Source organism: Mixophyes fleayi, chromosome 2 (genome assembly GCF_038048845.1).
Source record: "Mixophyes fleayi isolate aMixFle1 chromosome 2, aMixFle1.hap1, whole genome shotgun sequence".
NCBI classification, from domain to species: Eukaryota; Metazoa; Chordata; class Amphibia; order Anura; family Limnodynastidae; genus Mixophyes; species Mixophyes fleayi.
Genome location: NC_134403.1, coordinates 333,540,866 through 333,568,671, shown reverse-complemented (window position 1 = coordinate 333,568,671; position 27,806 = coordinate 333,540,866). Strand labels below are relative to the sequence as shown.

The 27,806-nt window shown below is 44.9% G+C and overlaps 2 long non-coding RNA genes across 3 annotated transcripts in view; one reads left to right on the top strand and one right to left on the bottom strand.

Moving 5' to 3' along the window:
* The window catches only part of LOC142139390 (uncharacterized), a 39,968-nt gene extending 34,369 nt beyond the window's left edge, over positions 1-5,599 (top strand). Inside the window, exon 3 of the long non-coding RNA XR_012688197.1 lies at positions 5,257-5,599. This is a non-coding gene — a long non-coding RNA (uncharacterized LOC142139390). The remainder of the gene's footprint in view (positions 1-5,256) is intronic.
* The window catches only part of LOC142139389 (uncharacterized), a 29,267-nt gene extending 14,948 nt beyond the window's left edge, over positions 1-14,319 (bottom strand). Inside the window, exons 1-2 of one of the 2 annotated variants that reach the window (XR_012688196.1) lie at positions 14,184-14,319; positions 6,823-7,120 (exon numbers count right to left, since the gene is read on the bottom strand). This is a non-coding gene — a long non-coding RNA (uncharacterized LOC142139389). Of the gene's footprint in view, positions 1-6,822; positions 7,121-11,998; positions 12,141-14,183 lie in introns of those variants that run through there. The other variant, XR_012688195.1, reaches the window with a different exon arrangement.
* Positions 14,320-27,806: the final 13,487 nt, after the last annotated feature.

Here is a 27,806-nt window from a genome sequence, read left to right as displayed (position 1 = left end):
TCAGCTTGTTCATCGATACTGATACCTGCTGCCGGCCTTTTGACCTCTGCGTGGACCTGACTCTTCTTGCCTGGGTTCTCCCCAGCCGGTACACACTTCACGACCCTCTGTCAGTCTGCAGCCCAGTCTGTCCCCACCATCAGGGGTTCCAGTGAACACCTGACTGACAGAGTAGACTCCGGGTTGTGTTGTGCCGGCTGGAAGAGTTCCTAACATTATAACCGGCCCACTCACGGAGACAAGGTTAGAATGGATGCAAGTGGATCCACACCGTCTCCGGCACAAACCCTAGCAGGCCATGTTGAGTCCTTGTATCAGAGGATGCAGGGATTGGCTGAGCGTATGTCTGTTCAAGAAGAAGCCACAAAAGCTTCACAACCTACTCTAGATCCCATCTGTGAGCCCAAAATGAATTTACCGGATCGGTTCTCCGGAAATAGAACCCTGTTTCGGAACTTCAGGGAGAGCTGCAAGCTCTATTTTCGGACGAGACCCGCTCCTCCGGTTCAGAGCAGCAAAGAGTTGGGATTACTATTTCCCTTCTACAGGGTGACCCCCAGTCCTGGGCGTTTTCTTTGCCACAGACCAGTCCTGCCACGCAGTCCGTAGACTCCTTCCTTGAGGCATTGGGTCTACTGTATGATGACCCGGATCGAGTGGCCTCCGCGGAAGCTCATCTACGGTCTTTGAAACAAGGCCGACGGTCGGCAGAAGAATATTGCGCTGAATTCCGTAGATGGTCACCTGATAGTGGATGGAACGACCCTGCCTTACGTAGTCAGTTTCGTGTCGGCCTATCCGAAGAGATTAAAGATTCTTTGGTGCAATACCCGTCTCCTAGCTCTCTGGAGGATTTGATGCACCTCTCCATTAAAATTGACAGGAGATATAAGGAGCGGAAAACTGAAAAGGAAACAGCATCACCTCCATCCACCTTCGTTCCTATCTCCCAGGTTGGTGAGGAACCAAGGCAATTGGGAGCATATCGTCTTTCCTCTGAAGAAAGAGACAGGAGACGGACACAAGGCTTATGTTTGTATTGTGGCACAAGGGGCCATTTCTCCCATTCTTGCCCAAACAAGTCGGGACGAGCATGCCTTGGGAACGAGGAGAAAGTTCACTTAGGTCTGCAGATCGTTTCCCCGAAAAATGCACTATTGGTCCCTGCACAGCTCACGTTCAGTGCTCGTTCTACGAAACTATCAGCCTTCATTGACAGTGGAGCTGCTGGCAACTTCCTTGACATCGAGTTTGCCCGTTCTGCTGGGATTCCGCGGATTAAACTCCAATCTGCCATTACGGTATGTGGCTTAGATGGTAGTCCGTTGCCAGGCGGCAAGATTACTTGGGAGACCCCACCACTACAGTTGAACATTGGCGCTCTCCATTCAGAATCCATAGTCTTGCGTCTTATCGAATGTCCATCGGTTCCTTTAATTCTGGGCCACCCTTGGCTATCCTGCCATAACCCCGTCATGGATTGGGCAAAAGGAGAAATTGTCCAGTGGAGCCCCCATTGTACACAGTCTTGCTTGACACTACCTCTACGTATTATTCAGTCTATTCCGGAGCAGCTCCCTTCTCAGTATCATGACTACTGGGATGTTTTCTCCAAAAAGGCTGCTGACACACTACCACCGCACCGCAATTTCGACTGTGCCATTGAGCTCATTCCGGGCTCTAAATTACCCAAGGGACGCTTGTATCCTCTCTCCGGTCCAGAGACCAAATCCATGCAGGAGTATATTGACGAAAACTTGGAGAAGGGCTTCATCAGGCCATCCAAGTCCCCAGTAGGAGCAGGGTGTTTCTTTGTACCCAAGAAGGACGGTGGACTCAGACCCTGTATCGATTATCGAGGGCTGAACCTTATTACGGTTAAGAACACCTACCCCCTTCCCCTCATCTCCGTTCTTTTTGATCAATTAAGAGGAGCCACTATCTTCACAAAAATTGATCTTCGTGGGGCCTATAATCTCATACGTATTAGAGCAGGTGATGAGTGGAAGACGGCTTTCAACGCGCTCTCGGGCCATTACGAATACCTGGTCATGCCGTTTGGCCTTAGTAATGCTCCTGCCGTATTTCAGGATTTGATTAATGAGGTGTTACGTGAGTTCCTGGGACACTTTGTTGTTGTTTACTTAGATGACATCCTCATATATTCAAAATCGTTGTCTGTGCACCAGGGTCATGTCAGACAAATCCTACAGAAATTACGGGAACATCACCTCTACGCTAAACTCGAGAAATGCGAGTTCGAGGTCCAGAAGGTATCCTTCCTCGGTTATCTAATCTCCTCAGAAGGTTTCTCCATGGACCCAACCAAGGTCCAAGCAATTCTGGATTGGATACAACCGAATAACCTCAAGGCGGTCCAGAGATTCCTGGGATTCGCCAATTACTACAGGAGGTTTATTGGCGGCTTTGCTGATATCGTGGCTCCTATCGTCACCTTGACCCGCAAAGGATGTGATCCAACTGTTTGGTCACAACAGGCAATAAATGCATTCAAAACCCTGAAGAAAGCTTTTGTGTCTGCTCAGGTTCTCAGACATCCGGATCCTAGGGTACCGTTTGTTCTTGAGGTAGATGCGTCTGACGTCGGTGCTGGGGCCGTCTTGTCACAAAAAGACCCCCAGACCCACCGCTTACATCCATGTGCCTTTTTTTCCCGTCAGTTCTCATCAGCGGAAACCAACTATGATGTGGGAAACCGAGAATTGCTGGCAATTAAATGGGCCTTTGAGGAATGGCGACACTGGTTGGAAGGCGCTGCACACCAGATCTCCGTTATAACGGATCATAAGAACTTACAGTATATACAGTCAGCCAAACGTCTGAACCCCCGACAGGCTCGGTGGTCGCTGTTCTTCACTCGGTTTAACTTTATTATCACCTACCGTCCTGGTTCCAAAAATATTCAAGCGGACGCCCTGTCTAGAAGTTTCCTGGCACATCATGCTCCGGTCACCTGCCCAGAGCCTATTGTTCCTGTGTCTATGATTCATGCCGGATTAACTCAAGATTTGAGCTGTACCTTACAAAGGTTCCAGAGGTTGGCTCCTGATAACACTCCGGCAGGATGTTTGTTTGTCCCAGTTCATCTAAGGAAGGCAGTCCTTGCTGAGGCACACAACAGTCGGACTGCTGGGCATCCTGGAGTCTACAAAACACTGGAAATCCTTTCCCGTACTGTATGGTGGCCGTCTCTGTCTGCTGACGTCAAGAGTCACGTCCGGTCCTGTGAAGTTTGTGCCAGGAACAAAGTTCCCAGGACTCGCCCGGTAGGTCAGTTAGTTCCGTTGGCCGCCCCTGGTAAACCTTGGACACATCTGTCCATGGACTTTATAGTCGATCTGCCACCCTCTGCGGGACACAATACCATTTGGGTCGTGGTAGACCGGTTCAGCAAGATGGCGCATTTCATTCCACTCACTAGGCTTCCTACTGCTCGAGATTTGGCAGTCTTGTTCATTCAACACATTTTCCGCCTCCATGGACTCCCTACAGACATCGTCTCCGATCGGGGTTCCCAGTTCATAGCGCAGTTCTGGAGATCATTCTGTACCCTCCTGGGAATCAAGGTCAGTTTATCATCTGCATACCACCCTCAGTCAAATGGGCAGACTGAAAGGGTTAACCAGTCCTTGGAGAAGTTCTTGCGATGCTACATATCGGAGTTCCATGACAACTGGTCCTCCTTGTTGCCCTGGGCAGAATTTGCCTGTAACAACTCCTGTCACTCATCCACGAAAACCTCTCTGTTCTTTTGCAATTATGGTTTCCACCCCAGATCTAACTCTTTATATTCACTCCAGTCCGTTGGTATCCAGGAGATCCGTTCCACTGCCAGGGATCTCAGAGTTATCTGGAAGAAAGTACATTCATCTTTAAAACAAGCCTCACTTGTTGCAAAAAAAAATTCGGACCGACACCGTACCCCCTGCTCCCTTAAGGTTGGCCAGAAAGTCTGGCTGTCTACAAAAAATATCAGGCTCAGACAACCTTGCAAGAAATTGGGCCCTAAGTTCATCGGGCCGTTTCTTATCATCAAGCAGATGAACTCCGTCGCATTTAGGTTAAAAATTCCAGGCTCGTTAAGAATTCCAAACACCTTTCATTGTTCTCTATTGAAGCCAGTGCTTTATCCTGGTCAAGCCCAGTCTTCAAGTGTGCCTGGGAGAGGTTTCAGTGGGCCACAAAAATTTGTGATTCAAAAGGTCCTTGATTCTAAAAAAGGTTCAAGGACAGGTGCATTTCCTTATACAATGGAGGAATCGCGGATTAGAAGAGCGATCTTGGGTTCCGCGGAGACAACTCCATGCCCCAAAGAAACTGAAGGAGTTCTTCAAAAAATTCCCTAGAAAACCGGGATGTCGGGGTCCCTCGACCCCTCCTCAAGGGGGGGGTACTGTTACGAGCCGCGGCGGTGCCCAGCCGCCGCGACTCACTCACCCGCGCCTCGGCCGTCGCCATGGCGACCGGGACGTCATTTCCGGCCATAACCCGGCCGTTGCCGGGGCAACCAGCAGACGCTTCAGAGCTGCGTCCCGGCAATAGGAGGATGCCGGGCGCAGCGTTCTACAGCCTGTGGGCTAATTAATATGGGCAGATTATAGGAGGCAATTACAGGCATTAGCCTGCAACTGTGCAGGCCAGGGGCAAGCCCTGATTGGCTCTATTAGTGACTGCTCTATTAACCTGCAGGAGTGTGTTCAACCTGTGATTGGTTCAGCTGGGTATTTAATGCAATGAGGTCTGCTGCCTCATTGGCGGTTATAGCTTCTGTGCTCCAGTCTGCTGACCTGCTTGTTCCAGTTCCTGTATCCTGTTACCTACGTTTTTGACTACCCGTGTTTGACCCTTGGCTTGTATTGGACTTCGCTTGTGTTTCCTGTGACCCTGATCCTTGGCTCGTTTACCCGTTCCGCTTCTCTGCCTGTGACCTCTGACCTCAGCTTGTTCATCGATACTGATACCTGCTGCCGGCCTTTTGACCTCTGCGTGGACCTGACTCTTCTTGCCTGGGTTCTCCCCAGCCGGTACACACTTCACGACCCTCTGTCAGTCTGCAGCCCAGTCTGTCCCCACCATCAGGGGTTCCAGTGAACACCTGACTGACAGAGTAGACTCCGGGTTGTGTTGTGCTGGCTGGAAGAGTTCCTAACATCTGGTGAGTACAATGGCCTCTGTCTGAACCTTAAAGGGCATTTAATTATGCTTCCTTATGCCTGTCTTATGTCTTATCTGTAGATCCCCCAAGAAAATGTTGGATGAGGTTCAGGCAGGCCACAGTCAGGCCTCTGGCTCCTAAACATTTAAAAGGAGGCAGCCTCAACTACAGCCCTCAAGAGGTTGAGATAATAGTACAGCAGGCATTGGAGAAGCTGCACTCCACCACCTGGCAGCTCTCCGCCACCGCTAAGCACAAGCTCTGGGAGGACATCACAATACAGGTCAATGCCATGGCTCCATGTCATTGTACGATGTTGGAGATTAAAATACAGTATTGTTTTGTCTTGGACCCACTATATCATATATTATCTGCATCCATAGTACAGGTCAGGTTACTGTTATCATTAAACATTTTGAAATTGTAAGCTTAAAAGGAATATGAGTTTGTTGGAAAGCTCATTATTTCAAGTTTAACTTTTTTTTACTTTTGAAGAAAGTAAAGTGCATATATATATATATATATATATATATATATATATATATATAATTAATTTTTTTCCATTTCCCTATGGTCGTACTGGATTTAAAAAAAAAATACTAATCATTTTGAAAATTAACTGAGGCACTGTGCTTGATACCTTCCAATAATTTTTTAATGCATAGACCAGTGGTTCCCGGGGTGCCTCGGCGATCTCATAGGGTTGCCTCAGCCAGGGCCAGTGGTAAGCAAGGCGGAGGACTACTTGGTAATAATTTTAGCTTAGGGGCGCCTTGAAAAAATTATGGAAACCCTAAGGGTGCCTTGAACTGAAAAAGTTTGGAATCCACTGGCATAGACAAAAGCATTTAAAAAGGATCCAGCATCCAAGCAGACAGCCAGTGGAAGGATTCAGCCAGTTCACCAGAACTAATACCTAATTTTAAGGTCAGTTCGGCGAACCGGTGGATCCAGACTGAGTCCAACCTCTTCGTTGGTGGGGGGAGCAGGGTCCTTTAACAAAAAAAAAATACTCACCTGTCCGCGGCGTCGGCACTCCTCCTCCCTGCTCCGGCCGCACTGAATGTCGGTCGTGACATCATCACGCCCGACATTCAGTGAGGAGCTGCGCAGAGAGGAGTCTGCAAGCAAGAAGACAAGAAGAGAAGAAAAGAAGCCGATAGAAAAGGTAAGTGAAGGAATGGAGCAAGGGGAGCAAAAGCAGCATGGCACAGTGTGAAGAGGGGCAAAAGCAGCATGGTAGAGTGTGAAGAGGGACAAAAGCAGCATAGCACAGTGTGAAGGGGGGTAAAATCAGCATGGCAGAGTGTGAAGATGGGTTAAAGCAGCATGGCACAAAACTCTTTCTTATAACAATCTAGTTCTCTGTACCTCTTTTATTGTTCTTATTTGAGTATTAAATGCATGAAATATTAAACTACCTTTCGGTATATCTTTTTGTATACTTAAAACGGTCATTAGGGCAGAGAACCGGTTGTTAATTTATTTGAATCCCACCACTGGAGACAGCCATCGTTCATGAGAGAACAGCTTATCAATGTACTAGGAAGCCGTAACATAACACAAGAATAAAATGACATTCAGAATGGCTACTTCCAATTAGTGTAGGCAATAAGTGCTCTTTAATATCTAATTTATAAACTTACTTGGCTCTGTTGCCTAGTATCCCAGGCAAAAATTTGGAGTAGAATCCAATGACACATGGAAAGTTGTAACTTTCTTTCTGGATTCCAGATTCCATTGTTGGTTTCATCTGTCTCTTTCCATCTTTCGCTCCCTTATTAAAGGCAGCAAGTGAATCGTCGTCATGAGTCTCTAGAGTGAATCTACGCTTAGGAGAGTCGGAGTCCTCAGAGTCTGAATGAGACATAGCTTCTTCCAGAAATGCTGCAATAGGTCTAGAAGGATCTAGGCAGAGACGTCATCCACATCTGCTGCTGAATCCTGGAGCACAAAGTGTTCTCATTAGAGAGAATGACACACAACTAGGTTCTTTGTTTACTTACACTACCTGTCAGCCAACTGCACAGAATACAGCAGATGTCAGGTGCTGACATCTGTTTACACATTTAGTGGGCCATATCGTAGGAGGAGCTTCATATATTGTATTCAGGTAAAAAAAAAATATTCTATATAGAACCTACAATATAAAATAGAATGAATGCCATGGTTATTTAAAATATATATTTTTTAAAATTCAAATATGTGTGATGCCCTGACAGGGTTCAGAAAGCAGGTTACCCCTTCATCCCTGTCTCCAGGGGCGGGCTGGGCCGGGGGGCAGTGGGGCATCAGCGCCCCGGGCCACTCAGAATTTCCGCTTTTAGGGCTGGGGGGGTAGGCCCGCCACCCCCCCCCCCCCCCCCCCCGATGCAGTTTGTCCTGATTTTTTTCTGCAGCCGCATCTGATGACATCAGATGGGGCCACGTCAGCGCACAGGCGGCCGCATCCCATGACACGGGATGCGGCCGCGTCATCAATGGCGCAGCTGCATCCCGTGTAATGATATGCGGCCGTCTGTGTGCCCCCCTGCCTGCAGTATCCCAGCCCGCGCATGCCTGTCTCCCTACCCACATGTATTCAAGTAGGAATTTAATAATAAGGAAGTATTGTAAAATGGAACTACTATGCAAACAATATATATTCCCTATAGTGGGATGTTGTAGCTACCATGGAGTCGAGTAGGGGTTAATAACCATGTAAATGGGAAAGTGCTATTAAGCAGTGCAAAGCAGTAAGGAGGGTATAAGATGTGATTGACAGGACATGAGGCAGACAGTGTATATGGAACAAGAGAGAAATTGGAAACTAAGGGAGAGTAGAGAGGGCTATTAATAAGGGGTTTAAGAGTGTTGGGCAAATGAGAGAAGATGTGAAACACCAATTTTTATTTGGTTGAACAAGGAAAACAGAATACAGCGCAGAGTGAAGCAGTGTCAGGCTGGGGCATGAAGGGCCCACCAGGGGAATGCAATGGTAGGGGCGCATGAAATATTGTGTCTGTCAGCCCTTTTGATATTTGTTAATTATACAGACACCACTATAGCTCCTCAGCACTGCACAACTTTTACAACTTAAACTGCTTTTTTCAAATCCCCATCTGTCGGTCTCAAGTCAGTGAATAAGTCATCATATCAGGCAGGCAGTGAAAGGTTTGAAAACAGCAGCTTAGGTGTGAGCAGCAACACAGTGCTTGCAAACTACAGTTACGTCCCTATAACTACAAGTACCAAAAGAAAAACACTAAACTTTATTCAATGAAATAAGTTAAACAAACATTATATAAGTTGGGCAGGATAGGTAGAGGGCATGTCTATGCTCTAATTGGCTGAGTGACTGTGTGATATCTATCACCCGGTCAATCAGAGCACAGAAGAGACTGTTGAAGAGTTCCTGCCTGATCAGCTCCTCCATTTCCTCCTTCTGGGCTCAAGTGCACGTCTCAGCCCTGCCACCTATGGAAAGGGGGTGGGACTGTCAGGTACCCTGGTGGCCCAGTCTGACACTGGAGCGAAGGAAGATAATAGATAGATAGAGACGGGAAAATTACAGAACAAAGCAAAGTGCAGGGAACAGGGACAGATAGAACAGTTAGTCAGGTACTTATAATCGTTATCTGTCATATTGTCTATCAATTTAGTCAGGAAATTAATAGTTAAGTGTGCCATTTTAGTTAGTAAAATAGTGGCATTTGATAATGTGTCAGTAGGTTGAATATTGTCTCCCATTTTAGTGAATAAATCAGTAGTTAAGCAATAATATGTCAGTAAGTGAATATTGTTTGTAATTTTAGTCAGTAAAATTGGTACTTATAATACCGATAATCTGTCAATAAGTCAAATTCCGCATGTCATTTTAGTCAGTTATGTCATTAAATTAAATATTGTCTTTTAATATAGTGAATTAGTAGTTAAGAAATAAACTACATACTGTTGATGCCTCTCTTCATTGCACAATCTACCTAATTAACCTTATACTCACATCAATAAATAAGGACGCTATCACAAATTGATTTTGACAAAAGGGTCACAGTTTATAAATTATGGTGGTGGTGAAAGCCCTCGCAGGTCAGCTACCAAATAATACTCAAACCAAAACAGTGTATAGCCATCCGGCACTAAACACGAGTGTATAATATGCTGATATACTCCCTTAAGATTTGGCCAATGCTAAATCTGGTGTCAGAGTGACTACTCCCCTTCTGGACTCACAATGACGTGCTCACACAAAGCAGGTAGAGGGATCCCCCCCACAAAGGGAGCAAGAGCCATGTTGCTTTGAAAGGGGCAGTGACCTGTGGCCAATCAACGATAGCACCATATGTATTAGTCGCTGACCGCATAAGCTTTCCCACCAACTGTGCCTCCCCTGGTTAGGGAAAATAAATGTTTACTAGTTCCACTACGGAACTGTACATAAAAAAAGTAAGAAACAGAACATCCTGAATGACATGACCACAGAAGTCTCGGGGTAGCATATGGGAGGATGGAAGGGAATTTGTGCATCAAACCAGTCCCAGCAGCCACTGAGGGAGGAATATATAAGGCAAGCTTTTAAATTAGTCCAACCTAGTGTCACTAAAGTACTGCAGTTAAATACCAGACTGTCATTTAGTGGCTAAAGTAAAATTAGATAGGAATTTCCATACCACGCCACCCAGGGCCTGATTTACCGCTAGGCAACCTAGGCACGTGCCTAGGGCCCAGCGGTTCTCAGGGGGCCCGCAGCAAAGCAGATGGGGGGGGGACAGGGGAAAAAAAATTGCGTCCCGACTCACGCGGGGTGATGCAGTGTAATGATAAAGGAGAGCACAGTGTGATGAGAGGGACAATAATGAGGGGCCGCATGGTGATGCAGGAGGAGCAGCGTGATTTGCGGCAGCACATAGCTTACCCTTCTACTTTAACTATAGGAGTATATGCTATGCTAAAACATATACTGCTATAGATTATTTCAGGGAGGGTAGGGGCCAAACCAATATCTTGCCTAGGGCCCGTGAGGTCTAAATCCAGCTCTGACGCCACCAGTGGGCGTGACCAGCATGCGTGGGTGTGTGGCTATAATTTTAGACAATGCTAGGCTATTCTCCAACTCTTCCACTTCCCTTCAACTACACAGGCAATGTTGCGTGCACTACTTTTAGGTGCATGCAGCTCCCCTTTCATGAGCACAGCAGTGTGAAGCGGGATGTAACTTCCAACTGTCCCTGTAGTCAGGACAAAGTCCTGGCTGAGTGGGTCAGTCCCCAAACTCAGGACTAACCCACAAGAATCAGGAAAGTTGGCAGACTGTCCTGCTCTCTCCTTTCTGCTTTCACTACTTGTTGCTGCTGCTCGTGTCCTAAGCTCAGTTGTTCTTGTCTGGATCCTGGAATGTGGGGACCTCGTTTGGTAAAAGGACAGGTAAATGAGATAAATGGAAATCCAAGCAATTAGTGAACAATGTAGGGCTCCCTCTATGCAGTCTGACATTAAATCAAAAGAACCCATGTTTTATTATTAGTCCTCCCTCTATGCAACCAGCCCAACTGAAAGTTAAGTTTATTTAATAAAAAGACCTATTCCCCCAAGCAACTCCAACATTAAATTAATAGTAATCACATTTGATAAATAAACCTATTTCCTCCCAGACATTAAATAACTAGCATTCACTTTTAAGAAATAGCAATCCTTCTTCCCAAACTCAGCCACACATTAAATTAATAGCGCCCAAATCACCCCAACTTAAATGAATCAACCCACCCTAAATGAATAAGTCCGCACCAACCCCACTATTAAATGAAATAGTCCCCACCATCAAATAAATATCACCCCACCAATAAACCAATTAAACACTCTCACCCACCATTAAATGATTAGCCCCCACTCTCACCCTACTATAAAATCAATATCTCACAGCCCACCCGCATTACATTAAGAGACACCCTCTGCACAAACACTAAAACCCCTTCTCCCCCCTACACACACATTAAAAGTTCCTCCAAGCCAGGTTCCATTTTTAATACAGGATCCAAATGCTGTGACTATTTGAACTTCTACATTAAAGCCCTTACATTAATAACTCCTTCTCCTCATTGTGACACAGTGTCTGGAGCTGCAGAACACTGTAGCACCTCACAAATCAACAACAGCAATAATAATAAAAATCACAGATATATATTTCATGTTTCTATATATGTACATCAAATATAATATTCCATTCTACCTAGCGTACAGGAAGTTGCTGAAACAAATAGCACTGGTGATGCAAATAGAGCAAAACTGTTATTAACCACAACATTGCTTTATTCTAACTTATTGATTAAGTCATGTTTGCACCTCTGGAATTGTTTTGATTGCCTCCCTGTGCTCCTTGCATAGAAAACTTCATGACTGTGGTGAAACACTTTGTTAAGTTCATTAAGTTGTGAAGTGACAGTTCAATGATTGCACATTGACCTTGCGGTGAATAATACTTGCTGGTCTAAGAAATTAATTTCCTGGTTGCGTGGCTTTGGCTATGACATATTATGTAGTTTGCAAAATACACAGGTATATAAAAAAATCAATGTGAAAACTTTTTATTTTATTTAGCAAAGCACACAACTTTTAATTACTATTGTATAGTTTTAAAATCCGATCTCTATGTACATAAACAAGTAAACTGCACGTATCTGAGCCATCAGTGTTTTTATTTGCAAGTCAATAAACTGCAAGACTGATTTATGAACATGTCATGGCCTCACAAGTGTACATGTAATACAGAAGGAGTTATTACTTGTTTATAATTATCACACTTACATGTTATAGCCACCCCACCACACACACATTCCCCACACTCACCTTCTTCTTCTGATGCTGTCTTTTCTCTCCTGCGTCACACACATGCTGGCCGTGTGGAAGGAAAGGGCGGGGACGCAGTGCAGGGCAGAGAGAGTTGTGAACACACCAGTGCCGTAACTAGAGCTTATAGTGCCCTTGGCAAGACAGGGCACCGGCGCCCCCCATCTAAGTGGGAGTGACATTTGCCAAGTGGGTGTGGCCAACCTAGTGTGGGGGTGTGGCTAGCACTTTACTGAAAGAATTCTGTTACACATATTTGCAAATGCATGATATATTTATATATATATATATATATATATATATATATACACACAGTGGTGGGATTCAAATAAATTAACAACCGGTTCTCTGCCCTAATGACCATTTAACATATGCAAAAATATATACCGGAAGGTATTCTAATATTTCATGCACTTAATACTCAAGTAAGAACAGTAAGAGATACACAAAACTATATGGTTATAAGAAAGAGTTTTAAAATGTTAAAGAAAAAATATTAAAGAATACCTTACCTAACAAAAATCTGTTATTTAATATTATATTCATATTATGGCACAATAATGCCCCCAGTTCATATTATGCCAGAGTAATGCCCCCAGTTTATATTATGCCACAGTAATGGCTATCTTCATCACAGTTATTGTGGTTCACATTTGGGGGGGGTGAAGAGAGAGAGATTCTTCATCCCTTCAGTTCCACTGACTGGAAGTTCAGCATTTGGAACGCAAGTTTGCGTTCCAAATGCCGAACTTCCTGTCAGTGGAATCTGCGGAACTGAAGGGATGAAGGTACAGCACCACCTTGGCCTTACGCCCTGGGCGACGGCACAATGCCTCGTTATGGCTCTGGAACACACAACAGAGGAGACAATCCGCAGCCACACGCAGTAAAGCGGATGGTCCTGGGGGAGGGGCCAGCCACTGCAAGCATACGGCACCCCAGGCAGGACAGGGGTTTCCAGTAGAGATGAGCGGGCTCGAATTTCGCTAATCCGAGCCCACCCGAACAGTGCGGCTCCGAACGGGATCCGAGCACTGTTCGGATATTTCCGGCGGGCAAAAAATTGAAAACGAGGCTCTGTCGTCCAAGTCTCGCGTCGAATCTCGCGAGGGGTGGGAGGGAGGGCCCAGAACAATTCCATCTTGTACCTCTTTTTTTGGCATTATGTGCTCAAGCTACCGCGGTGCAACCTTTTGGCCTAAAAACAATATTGTGAGGTGTTCAGAATAGACTGGAAATTAGTGGAAATGATTGTTATTGAATGTTATTGAGGTTAATAATAGCGTAGGAGTGAAAAAAAAAACACAAAACTGTTTTTTAGCCTTTTTTATGTTTTTTTCAAAATAAATCCGAATCCAAAACCTTAAATCCGAACCAAAACCTTTCGTCAGGTGTTTTGCAAAACAAATCCGAACCCAAAACCTCAAGCAAATCCGAATCCAAAACACAAAACACGAGACACCAAAAGTGGCCGGTGCACATCCCTAGTTTCCAGCAAGTAGGAAAGCTCCCTGGGTGCGCACCTGAATGAGCGATGATAAAACTTAAAGCAAGGTAAGCCAAGCTAGGTCAGAATAGGGATGAGAAGTAAGTTACAGTCTTATGCTAGATAAAGACTACACTGTTTTCAGCCAATTATCAGACCAATCAGACTATAAGCGACTTATTGGCCCCATATTACAGGGAGTTTGTACGCTGGAACCAGTGGCGGATATGGAAAATAGTTTTACCTGGGGCGAATTAGGGGGGGGGGGGGGGATTTAGGCTCCGTCCCCTTTTTGACACCTAAGGCTGCCTACAGCTGCACAATATGTGCAGGTCCGTTCGGCAGTGACATCAGGGACAGTGTGCTGCCCGGCCACTCTGATTGTGTTTTAAACACAATCAGAGCAGCCGGGCAGCACACTGTCCCTGCCTGTCTCTGCCGAACGGACCTGCACATTGTGTGCAGCTGCCGGGAGCAAGCCCCTGCTAGGGGAGGCGATCGCCCTCATGGATCCGTCACTGGCTGGAACGATGAACGATCATCATTCCAAAGCACAGATAATAAGTTGGTCTGATTGGTCGTTCTGCTTTAAAGATGTTGTTCAGATATGGAACAATGTTGGTCCAATACTGCAGTGTATATGCACTCTGCAGAAATGGAACAACAGGTGAGGAGGGGAGGAGGGACGGGCACACATACCTTAAATAACTGGAGAGGAAACGTCTCTGCAGGCTGACGGATCCTTGCTGAGTGAAGGACTGACAGTCAGCCAATTAGATGCATGTTCTAGCATCAGCTGACAACTCCTCATCCCTTTGAACTGTGCCACAGAGAGACACACATGAAAGCCCAATGACTGCACATTCAAAATAACTTGATGAGATTCAATCCCCCTCCCGGTCCTCCATAAATAAATAGCAAGAGCTGCAGCTTTTCAGCAGAAGAAGATGCTCAGATAAAACAAAGGATTAAATCCGTTCAGCTCCTTTAAGAAAAACAATGATCTGTGTGCGGGAGGAGGGGCCGTATCCTGCATGTCTGGGAGTCACTCCAGACTACAGTGCAGTGTGAGTATCCCAGATAGCTCCAGCTCCTGCTGTGCAGATCCATGCTGTCTGAAGGTGATAAAAATATTGACATTCCTTCTGGTGATGGGATGGAGAAGCCGAAAGAATATTGTACAGAATTAAGGGCAAACATTACTGATGTTAAGAAAAAAATCAAGAAACTTGAAAAAAACAATTAATGGAGTTGTTTCACATGTATGAGAAGTTTATGTCACAAAACAGTAGTCTGGTTAAGTGTTAGTGGTAGCATAAGTTATTATATTTTTTCTTTTCTCTATATTTTTGAATGAATAATTTTTGGATATTGTTCAACAATAAATGTGTTGGATTAGTAATGAGTGGTTTATGTTGTGTACTATCAATAAATATATATATATTTATTTAAAATAAAGGCACAAGTATAAAACATGTTCAATAGATATGTATGGTCTTCCAAAACACATCTGCAAAATACATTCCAATGTGCTTTTCTTCAACACCAGATGTACACAGTTATATAATTATGCAATAAGACATATCCAATACACATCTATAGAAAACATATCTATATACAGTCTATATACTTGTAGACTGTGCAGACAAAGGTGTATGTATTATACAAGCAGTCATACGCTATACACATAAATGCAATAGACAGCGACTATTGCTTTTCCGTTAGAAGCACCTAATTGGTAATTGACTGACGTGCGAACACCACACCACGAGCTACAGACATCTGAAATTTACATACACACGCCCCAAAAGCAGTCGCAGTTTGAGGAACTATCGGTAGTTGGTCATGGTTCGGTCTTCAATTGATACACACTACATGATCGAATGGTGATTGGAACCAGATTATTAAACAGTACGACCAACCAAAAGAACCGACAATGGGCACTTTGGAACGACTTTGGACTATGGTGTAATTATACACACTAACGCGACATATGCCCGAACTGTCGCATATTGTGCAGTTTTGCACGATGATTGGACAAAAAAGCTCCAGTGTTTACCTAGCCTTATAAAGTGTCTTTATTAGGCAGAGATTCACAGGCAGAGAATGGTGCAGTAAATGATAATGGTGACACAGTTGAAGGCAGCAGATACAACCACAGGTCTGGCAATATAGCTGAAAAACTCAGGAATTCAAAATTAGCAAAACAGTTCATAGAGATAGTACTGAGTAGCTGGATACAAACCTAGCTGAGAGGCTGGAGAATCAGAGAAGACTGAAGACACAGGATGTACCATGGTGTCAGGATACCTGGTAGACTCATGGGGCACGAGGCACTGAATGAATCACAGATGGCAGGATACCTGGTTTACTAAGCAGGCAGGAGACACGAGGTACTGGATAACCACAGATGGCAGGATACCTGGTTTACTTAGGAGGCAGGAGACACAAGGTACTGGATAACCACAGATGGCAGGATACCTGGTTTACTCAGGAGGCATGAAGTACTGGATGAAACACGATAGACAGGACTCGAGGTATTGCCAGGTATGTCAGGATAGAGGAGGGTCAAACAAGCCAAAGTGTCAAAAGCCAGGAGAGCCACGAATGTACCAGGGAATGAGCTGGAGTGTAGTTGAGAACGCAGGCTGGGTCTGGGCCAGAAGATAAACAGCGAAGCTGAGGAAAAAGCAGAAGTCAATACCAGGAAGTTAGACTGGAACAGGACACATAATACTTTGGAGAATCAGCAGCAGCAGGCAAAGACAACAATGGAGTGCCTCAGATTACTGGGAGAGGCAGTCTTATGAAGGCAGTGAACAACAGGGGTCAAAACCAGGAAGTCCGACTGGAACGGGACACAGAAAACTTTGGAGAATCAGCAGCAGCAGGCAAAGACAACACTGAACTGCCCCAGATTACTGGGAGAAGCAGTCTCTCCTGCTAGTGAGGTGGAAAGTACAATTGTCAGACAGCAGCACCTCTGGTGGTAGAGGGGTACTGCAGGCCAGGTTCACATAAAAGTCCAACATAGCTCTTAGAAGACAGGAGCTGCAGGAGGCAAGCAGCATCCTCATGGAATAAACTGCAGTGCAGCTGGAGGCAGAACATGATAATACCTTAAGGGTGGATTCCAGATGCCCAAATCACCAGGAATGGTCAAAAAAGTCTGACTCATAGTCCAGAATTGGGCATGCAGGAGAGAAATCCTCATCCAAGGGAGGAAAAGGTATAGACACTACGCCAGAGGAGAGTTGAAACCCAAAAGATCCTCTCATCTTTTCTTACTTTTTACAAGACTAGTTTATTAGGTTACTTTTACACACAGAAGTTCGATGGTTCCCAAAGGGTACATGCTTGTCTCGTTTTGTAGAATCATATGATAGTGTCTGTCACGGGCACTAGGAGTCTTTACCCAGGGATCACCAGGTGATAGGCTTACCAGAGCAGTATAGGTGGTAATATGGTACTCTGGTAGCAGGGTGATCACGGAACAGGAAATAGCAGATGATGAGATGCTCAGGAAAGTCTATGACTAGCAGCACTGGCAATATGGAGGTAGTAATACACGAGGAACTGTATGGACAAAGGACACGTGAAGGTAGCCAGTGGTCTGCGGTAGCAAGTTGTACCACTGCTATAGTGAGGAGGAATGTCCAACAGAAACGAGGAGGTGATGAGAGTCAGCGGTCTGCGGATAGCAAGTTGTACCGCTGTCTGAGTGAAGGAATGGAATCCAAGTGGAGGTATCCGGGGAGTCAGTGGTCTGCGTTAGCAAGTTGTACCACTGCTATGTGAGAGGATACTGGAACATGTAAAACTGTAAACAGGAGTCAGTGGTCTGCTACTAGCAAGTTGTACTACTGAATATATATGTGAGGAGGTGCACGGGGAGAGACTGCAACACAATATATACACGGGCACCTTGACTTTGATCCACAGTAATATGCACAATATAAATGTATAAATGACTGAACAACACTGCCAATATAGAAAGTCTCTTGAAGTAGTCCAGCATAAGATAACACAGTCAATGATGGCAATAGACTCAGCGGATAGCACACTCCAGAGGAGAACCAACACAGTCCAGCAAGGTATGCAATACACAGCACAGTCAATGAGAAGTATGCATACCGTGGTTCAGGAGGCAGTCAGACAGGAGTGCAGAGATACCTGAACGGCAGGAGGCCGGCAGGATGCGAAGTCCCTGGATGGGTGAAGCGGTGGTCTAGTAGGTGCAGCGCACGGGTAGGTAGACCAGCAGGGAACACAGGAAAGCGTGGAGAGCGGATCAGCAGTAGATGGATGAGTAGTGCTGAGGAGTAGCAGCAGCGGGTCTCTGCGGGAACACGGAGGTAGCCAATAGCAACCAGCAGGTGCAGTAACGATGGGACACGGGAGAGCAGAGTTGAACAGGCACTGATGATCACGGAGAGTAGCGGGTAGCAATAGTGGCAGCAGACTCAAGGAAACACGGTAGAGTAGACAAGGACTGAAGACTGAAGCGCACAGAGGCAGCGGATAGGAATCAGCTAAACAGCCACGATGAAACACAGACGGGTTGCAGGTTGAAGACTGTAGTGCACGGAGGCAGCGGGTAGGAATCAGCTAGCAGTCACGATGATGAAACACAGACGAGTTGCAGGTTGAAGACTGTAGTGCACGGAGGCAGCGGATAGGAATCAGCTGGCAGTCACAATCATGAACAGGTGAGTGGATGTGGTTGAAGCCTGTAATGCACGGAGGCAGCGGATAGGCATCAGCTAACAGTCCCAATGATACATGGTAGAGTTGAAGTGATTAGAAGACTGTAGTGCACGGAGGCAGCGGATAGGAATCAGCTCACAGTCACGATGATACAGTAGATGGTAGAAGTGGTATGGGAACCACAGTAGCAGAAGTGGTTTGGAAACCACAGAGGTAGAAGTGGTTTGGAAACCACAGGAATCAGCAGGGCTGAATAAACAAGGAAACACAGGAACACCTTCAGAGACTCATGGGGAATGAGACTCCAAGATCAGGCAACGTGGTGTTGACCACAGGTGCTTAATATAGGGAGGTTGCCTGATCTGCCAATTAAGTTAAAGGAACATACACTGGAGGTATAGAAAGGGCTGCGCATGCGCAGTCCCTCAGGATGGAGGACGGCCACGGTTCCTAAATGTCCGGGAAGAAGCACTCACAGTCCGGTGAGTGACAGTACCCCCCCTTTTAAAGGTGGGCACAGAACACCTGGAACCGGGCTTGTCCGGATTTTTGGAATAAAACTTCTTCAGAAGGGCAGGAGCATTAAGATCTTCAGCTTTGATCCATGAACGCTCTTCAGGACCAAAGCCCTTCCAATGAACGAGGAAACGGAGGACTCCTCGCGAAATTTTTGCATCCAATACCTCAGTAATCTCGAAATCCTCCTCCTGATGAACTTGAACTGGCTGCGGTGCTGAGGAAGGAGTCGAGAAACGGTTAATGATGAGAGGTTTGAGCAAGGACACATGGAAGGCATTGGAAATCCGAAGATTCTTAGGAAGAAGAAGTTTAACACATACTGGATTGATAACTTGAATGATCCTATATGGACCAATAAAACGAGGGGCGAATTTCATAGATGGAACCTTCAAACGAATATTTTTGGTAGATAACCAGACACGATCTCCAATTTTTAGTGGTGGAATAGCCCGCCTCTTCTTATCTGCGAAAGACTTATATTTGTTAGATGTCTTCTTTAAACAGGTTTTGACCTGAGACCAGATATTTTTGAAGGTCTGACAAGCAGTCTCCACAGCAGGAACTTGGGTGGGCGGGAGGGCAGGAAATTCCGGAAAAGACGGATGGTGACCGTAGACCACAAAGAATGGAGTTTTGGATGATGACTCATGGTACATGTTGTTATGGGCGAATTCAGCCCAAGGGAGCAATTCTACCCAGTTGTCTTGGTTGGCTGAAGAGAACATCCTAATAAAAGTCTCAAGATCTTGATTGACTCGTTCCGTTTGTCCGTTAGATTGCGGATGGTAAGACGATGAGAGTGCTAATCGTATGCCCAAGGTTTTACAAAGGGCCCGCCAGAATCTGGAAACGAATTGTACTCCTCTATCTGACACAATCTCAGACGGACATCCATGGATGCGGAAGATTTCTCTAATGAAATGTTCAGCCAGAGTAGACGAGGAAGGTAAACCGGACAGAGGGACGAAATGAGCCATCTTCGAAAATCTGTCTACCACTACCCAAATAGTATTGTGATTCTTACTTGGTGGCAAATCAGTAACGAAATCCATACTAATATGGGTCCAAGGCTTGGACGGAATGGGTAGTGGTCGCAGCAACCCTGCTGGAGTTCTGCGGGAGGATTTGAACTGAGAACATAAATCACAGGAAGCAATAAACTCTTTGACGTCTCTCCTCATTGAAGGCCACCAGTAACTACGAGAGAGAATCTCAAAGGTCTTATGTTCACCGGCGTGTCCAGAAAAACGAGAGGCATGGAACCACGAAAGGATTTTCCTCCTCAGAGTAGGAGGCACGAGGGTCTTCCCAAATGGTAGCATTTTGGTGGATGAAGCAGCCAGAGAAATACATTTGGGGTCTAGAATAGCATGGTTGGGAACCTCTTCTACATCAGAGGACGTCACAAAAGCTCGAGATAGAGCGTCAGCTTTCTTGTTCTTAGCAGCTGGTTTGAAGGTTATAATTAATTCAAAACGGGAAAAGAAAAGAGACCATCTTGCTTGACGAGGGTTCAGGCATTGAGCAGATTGCAAATATGACAAGTTCTTATGATCCGTGAAGATCGTCACCGGATGGCGAGCTCCTTCCAACAAGTATCTCCATTCCTCTAATGCAGCTTTGATGGCCAGCAACTCCTTGTCCCCGATAGTATAGTTTTTCTCTGCGGGCAGAAGACTCCGAGAGTAGAAGGCACAAGGATGTAATTTTTGTTGCTCCGAGCGTTGGGAGAGAATAGCTCCTAAGCCCACATTAGAGGCATCTACTTCTAGGAAGAAGGGGAGTGTCACATCAGGTTGTCGCAGAATGGGAGCAGACGAGAAGGACTCTTTGAGGATTTGAAAGGCTTGGAGAGCCTCAGATGACCATTGCTTAGTATTAGCCCCTTTTCGAGTTAAGGCCACAATGGGAGATGCAATGGATGAGAAGTCTTGAATGAAGCGTCTATAGTAATTGGCAAAACCTAAAAAACGCTGGATGGCACGAAGAGTAGTTGGCTGAGGCCAATGTAGTACAGCATTTACTTTGTCTGGATCCATCTTCAGGCCAACTCCGGAAACTATATACCCCAAGAATGGAATCTGGGGTAACTCGAATGAACATTTTTCCAATTTACAGAACAATGAGTTTTTCCGTAGTCTGGAGAGGACCTCTGCCACATGTTGGTGATGAGAAGGCAGGTCCTGTGAGAAGATCAATATGTCGTCCAGGTAGACAACGACACATACATATAATAAGTCCCGAAAGATCTCATTGATGAAACCCTGGAAAACCGCGGGGGCATTACACAGCCCGAAGGGCATTACTAAATATTCGTAATGCCCATCTCTGGTGTTAAACGCGGTCTTCCATTCGTCACCGGAACGGATTCTAATTAAATTGTAGGCACCACGAAGATCCAACTTAGTAAATATCCGAGCTCCCTTGATGCGATCAAATAGCTCAGTGATCAGCGGAATGGGATACCGATTCTTGATAGTAATGGCGTTGAGTCCACGAAAATCTATACAAGGGCGTAATGATCCATCCTTCTTTTTGACGAAGAAGAACCCAGCTCCAGCGGGAGAGGTGGAAGGTCGAATGAACCCACGCTGGAGATTCTCCTGTATGTACTCAGATGTGGCTTGAGTTTCAGGTAACGAGAGAGGATAGACCCGACCCCTGGGAGGAGTCTTGCCAGGTAGAAGGTCGATCGGACAATCCCAAGAACGATGAGGAGGAAGACGTTCAGACTGAGCTTTATCAAACACATCGGCAAATGAAGCATACTGAGGAGGGAGTCCCGGGGAGGAAGATGAGATGGAAGATTGCTGTACTTTAAGAGGAATAACTTGAGAGAGACAACGATGGTGACATTCAGGCCCCCAAGACGTAACTTGAGGGGTGCGCCAGTCAATCTGGGGAGAGTGACATTGAAGCCATGGAAGGCCTAAGACAATCGGACTTGTCGTAACAGGAAGAATTAAAAACGAAATTTCTTCATGGTGTAGTACACCAATCTGAAGGGTTACTGGAGACGTACTCTGGGTGATGAGACCATTGATGAGACGTGATCCATCTATAGCCGTCACAGTAATGGGTGTTTTTAAAGTGATCACTGGTAGGGACCATTGATTCACTAGTGATTTAGAAATGAAATTTCCTGCTGCTCCGGAATCAATCAATGCCTGTGACTCAAAGGATTTGGTAGCAAAGGAAATCGTAACATCGAAAGCGCAGACTTTAGATTTCATAGACAATGGAGAGGACTCCAGGGACCCTAACTTCACCTCTCCAGAACTAGTTAGGGCCTGGCATTTCCCGATTTCTTAGGGCAAGAACTGAGCATATGGGTGGAATCAGCACAATAGATACAGAGTCTATTCTTTACTCTTCGTTTCCTCTCTTCTAAAGATAATTTGGAACGTCCTATCTCCATGGGAATCACAGAAGGTGAAACTGGACGAAATTGAGGGTTTAAACGAAGAGGTGCTTTAGCAGAAGTTGTTTTCTCAGATTCTCTTTCACGAAATCTCATGTCTACACGATGGCAAAGAGAGATCAAATCTTCTAGTGACGAAGGAAGCTCTTGGGTAGTCAGTGCATCTTTAATTTTATCGGAGAGCCCCTGCCAGAAGGCGGCAACTAATGCTTCAGTGTTCCACTGAAGTTCAGAGGCTAAGATCCTAAATTGAATGACATACTGTCCTACTGTATGGGAGCCTTGTCGCAAACGAAGAATGCTGGAAGCAGCGGAGGTCACACGACCTGGTTCATCGAACACACTTCGGAACGTGGAAATGAATTTGGCACTATCTTGTAGAATTGGATCGTTTCTTTCCCACAGAGGGGAGGCCCAAGCCAGGGCTTGTCCAGAAAACAATGAGATAAGATAGGCCACTCTGGAACGATGGGTAGAAAGATTTTGAGGTTGGAGTTCAAAATGGACTGAACATTGGTTAAGGAAACCTCTACAAGTTTTGGGGTCCCCGTCATATTTTGACGGAGTAGGCAGGTGAAGCGTAGGAGCTGTAGACACCTGGGATGGCACTGGGGAAACGGAGGAAAGTACAGGAGCTTCAATACTAGCTGTAACAGTCTGTCCAGATGTTCCTTGGGAGGTTAACGATTGGTAACATTGAAGTAACAGCTGTTGGCGAGCATCCTGTTGCTCCACACGGCTGACCAGATGCTGCAGCATCTCTTTAGCAGTAGGTTCCGTATCTGGGTCTGTCATGGCCTGATCTTACTGTCACGGGCACTAGGAGTCTTTACCCAGGGATCACCAGGTGATAGGCTTACCAGAGCAGTATAGGTGGTAATATGGTACTCTGGTAGCAGGGTGATCACGGAACAGGAAATAGCAGATGATGAGATGCTCAGGAAAGTCTATGACTAGCAGCACTGGCAATATGGAGGTAGTAATACACGAGGAACTGTATGGACAAAGGACACGTGAAGGTAGCCAGTGGTCTGCGGTAGCAAGTTGTACCACTGCTATAGTGAGGAGGAATGTCCAACAGAAACGAGGAGGTGATGAGAGTCAGCGGTCTGCGGATAGCAAGTTGTACCGCTGTCTGAGTGAAGGAATGGAATCCAAGTGGAGGTATCCGGGGAGTCAGTGGTCTGCGTTAGCAAGTTGTACCACTGCTATGTGAGAGGATACTGGAACATGTGAAACTGTAAACAGGAGTCAGTGGTCTGCTACTAGCAAGTTGTACTACTGAATATATATGTGAGGAGGTGCACGGGGAGAGACTGCAACACAATATATACACGGGCACCTTGACTTTGATCCACAGTAATATGCACAATATAAATGTATAAATGACTGAACAACACTGCCAATATAGAAAGTCTCTTGAAGTAGTCCAGCATAAGATAACACAGTCAATGATGGCAATAGACTCAGCGGATAGCACACTCCAGAGGAGAACCAACACAGTCCAGCAAGGTATGCAATACACAGCACAGTCAATGAGAAGTATGCATACCGTGGTTCAGGAGGCAGTCAGACAGGAGTGCAGAGATACCTGAACGGCAGGAGGCCGGCAGGATGCGAAGTCCCTGGATGGGTGAAGCGGTGGTCTAGTAGGTGCAGCGCACGGGTAGGTAGACCAGCAGGGAACACAGGAAAGCGTGGAGAGCGGATCAGCAGTAGATGGATGAGTAGTGCTGAGGAGTAGCAGCAGCGGGTCTCTGCGGGAACACGGAGGTAGCCAATAGCAACCAGCAGGTGCAGTAACGATGGGACACGGGAGAGCAGAGTTGAACAGGCACTGATGATCACGGAGAGTAGCGGGTAGCAATAGTGGCAGCAGACTCAAGGAAACACGGTAGAGTAGACAAGGACTGAAGACTGAAGCGCACAGAGGCAGCGGATAGGAATCAGCTAAACAGCCACGATGAAACACAGACGGGTTGCAGGTTGAAGACTGTAGTGCACGGAGGCAGCGGGTAGGAATCAGCTAGCAGTCACGATGATGAAACACAGACGAGTTGCAGGTTGAAGACTGTAGTGCACGGAGGCAGCGGATAGGAATCAGCTGGCAGTCACAATCATGAACAGGTGAGTGGATGTGGTTGAAGCCTGTAATGCACGGAGGCAGCGGATAGGCATCAGCTAACAGTCCCAATGATACATGGTAGAGTTGAAGTGATTAGAAGACTGTAGTGCACGGAGGCAGCGGATAGGAATCAGCTCACAGTCACGATGATACAGTAGATGGTAGAAGTGGTATGGGAACCACAGTAGCAGAAGTGGTTTGGAAACCACAGAGGTAGAAGTGGTTTGGAAACCACAGGAATCAGCAGGGCTGAATAAACAAGGAAACACAGGAACACCTTCAGAGACTCATGGGGAATGAGACTCCAAGATCAGGCAACGTGGTGTTGACCACAGGTGCTTAATATAGGGAGGTTGCCTGATCTGCCAATTAAGTTAAAGGAACATACACTGGAGGTATAGAAAGGGCTGCGCATGCGCAGTCCCTCAGGATGGAGGACGGCCACGGTTCCTAAATGTCCGGGAAGAAGCACTCACAGTCCGGTGAGTGACAGTGTCATACAGTTTATTGAAAGTAATATTGAGGCTGGTCCCCATCAACAATTAAAAACAGTAAAGAATGATGCCTTTTATTTGGCAGACATTTTCAAGAGATTTAATTAAATTAATTTGCAGCTTCAAGGAGCCAATATAACTCTTATCAGTTGCAAAAATGTTGTGTCATTATTTATCGAACAACTTGATCCTCTTCGTTATAATCTTTTGAAGAGAGAATTTCATCAGTTTCCCAAATTGTCATCTATCCAATTGTAAAGCGCTGCAGAATCTGCTGGCGCTACATAAATAAATGTTGATGATGATGATAAAAGATGATGTAACTCCGGAGAAGTTTGAAAGGTTCAGTATGGAAAAATGATTTAAAGATATTTTGAAATTGAAGGTGTATGACTGGATGATAAATCGTTTTGCTGCAGATTTTGCTGTGGTTGATATAATTTTCGAAGAAGAACTATTAGAACAAATTTAATTTCGATAGTGGTGGATACCAAAAACTATGGCAAAATAAAAAAAGCCTGCATTATATCCAAATATGTGGAAAATTATATTTAATTTATTCATAGCTTTCCCTACCTCATATCTTGTGGAATCAGGCTTTAGTGCTGTTAATCATATTATCACCAAACACCGTCTGAATATCACTGAAAGAGGAAACTTAGTTTGTTCCTTACGACAATCAATCCGGATATCAAATATTTAGTCTCGCAGCATCAGCCTCAAGGATCTCATTAATCATTAGTTAAATGATATTTCAATAAAGTTTAGTTTAGTTTTTACATTTAACTTTCCTTTTCTTCAATTTAAGTAGCTCCCGCACTAATAGGCATAGTATCGATGGAGATGCAGAAATTCATTCAATTTAAATAATCTATGTATAAACATATAAAAAGTATAAATAAAAAGATACATTTAAGTAAATTTAAGCCCTCCCCTCTAAAAATTACTTTGCGCTATATTGAGTTACTGCGGAACCGGTGGGCGGTAAGGACATTTTATATCAACAAAGATACAAAAGTGCGCAGTAGGTATTAAAAGGTTGACTAACCCTGGTTTATATTGTTCTTTATACTTTACTCTGATCTCTATTTGTGTCTTGTAACAATTAGATTAAAAAATTTATCATTTTTAAACTAAACTGTGTTACTACTCTATTACGAAGCTACATGGTTTTGTTATGAAGAGATTTATTTAAAGTGTTACAGGGCAGCACAAAATAAAATCTCAATAAACATCCGCTGTAGAGATTCTTGCCTACTGCTTTGAAAAATGACTATTTCACTTACCCGCTATATGTGCAAAGTACAAGTTATATTTATTATTAAATGTTGACCCACATGAATTGCTTCTCCAGCAGCAAATAAATACTTTGATTGACATATTCAGTCACTACTAGAGGTAAGCTTTATGCTCTCTAGGTCGACAAACCCATTTGTGAACACTTGGCACCAGACTGGCATATTCCTCACTTATAGTAGCGCCATTTCCTATAAACCAAATAGACTATAGTTGCTGGAGAAATTCTGCAGCATTTTTAGAACTTATCTATCATGTCAAAGAGTAATACACAAGACCAAAATATATTGATCGGCTCCTATCTCTACAAAGCTTTATGTTCTGTCTGAGCTCATACACTTTAAGACTAATCTGACCATAAATCAATGCAGAGGGCACTCTTGAGAATGTATATGTCAAACATTAATGAAAAGAAAAGGATCTTCATATTAAGAGGTGCTCATGGAAAGGTATTCTTACATCCCCTGTGTAGAGGAAACATTTACTAATAAAAATGTTGTTTATTATTGTTTTATATTATAAATAATAGAATATTTTAGTGTTCTTAAATTGAATACTTGTGAAATATTAAAACTAATATATGTAACAAGTAGACCTGTAACGAGGGCGGTGCGGGCGGTGCCTTCGCCCAGGGCGCAAGGCCAAGGGGGCGCAGCAGCCGCCCGCTACCTGCCTCTATCTTCAGCCCTTAATTTCCGCAGTGGAACACATGTGCGTTCCACTAACAGGAAGTTCGGCATTTGGAACGCATATGCGTTCCACTGCGGAACTATGGGGATGAAGAATATCTCTCTCTTTCTCCCTTGTCTCATTCTCTCTCTCTGCTCAGTCTGTGTGCCCTTCTCATGCTATAAGTGGGTTTCCGGCGCCTGGCTTCCTGTTGTTAGGGTCCCGCACACTTTATCCCGAGGTGAAAAGGAAGTTCACAAGGAAGTAGGGTGAGTAGCACTGCAACATGTACAGTAGGGAGAAATGCTAGGTAAACTTTATTTAAAAGCAGAATTGTGTGAACTAGCATGATGGAAAGGATAATGTAACCGTAAGTCTGTTTTAAAATGATTTGACTTTTTAGCACATGTATGGTCCTTTATAACACAAACCTTAATTACTGCTTGCTATATATTTTCCCAATATGTGATATATTACCTTCTTTGTAACTTCACAGTTACTCACTGTAGTGTCATTTTACCCCGTTCATTATGTAATATTTTACACGACTGACGGCTCAGAGCTGGATGTCGGTGAGCTGGAGACAGTTTGGTTCTAATACTGCATCTAACTTTGATTTACTTACTTTCTTTGCCTCTGTGATGTTAAACAGCCAGTTTGTCTTGCTCCTCTATAATGTGTACAGTGGTTGCTTTTTAGTAAGATGTAGGACAGTAAGAGGTAAGAAGAGACTAGGGATTTGAAAGAGGAGGGAGATCATCCATCTCTGTCACCCATAGTGCTTTAAACCTACCATCTGCAGGCAAGGACAGAGGTCACGGTTCAGGGTTAAAGTTCAGGTCAGTAGGTATTTTGTAATGGTGCTCAGACAGCAGACACAAGACTAGTATATTTTTCCCAGAACGTTCATCACTCCCACTATCAGAGATATGCTGTATAGTATAAATCCCTTCAGGAAACTACATCCAATACAAACATCATTTTCATGAAAAGTAACAATAACAAATGTTGCATGACTTTGACATCTATTGTTAAAAAAAATGGTAGTGTGTCTGTTGTGATGGATCACTCACAGGTTAGAGCAGTTTGAT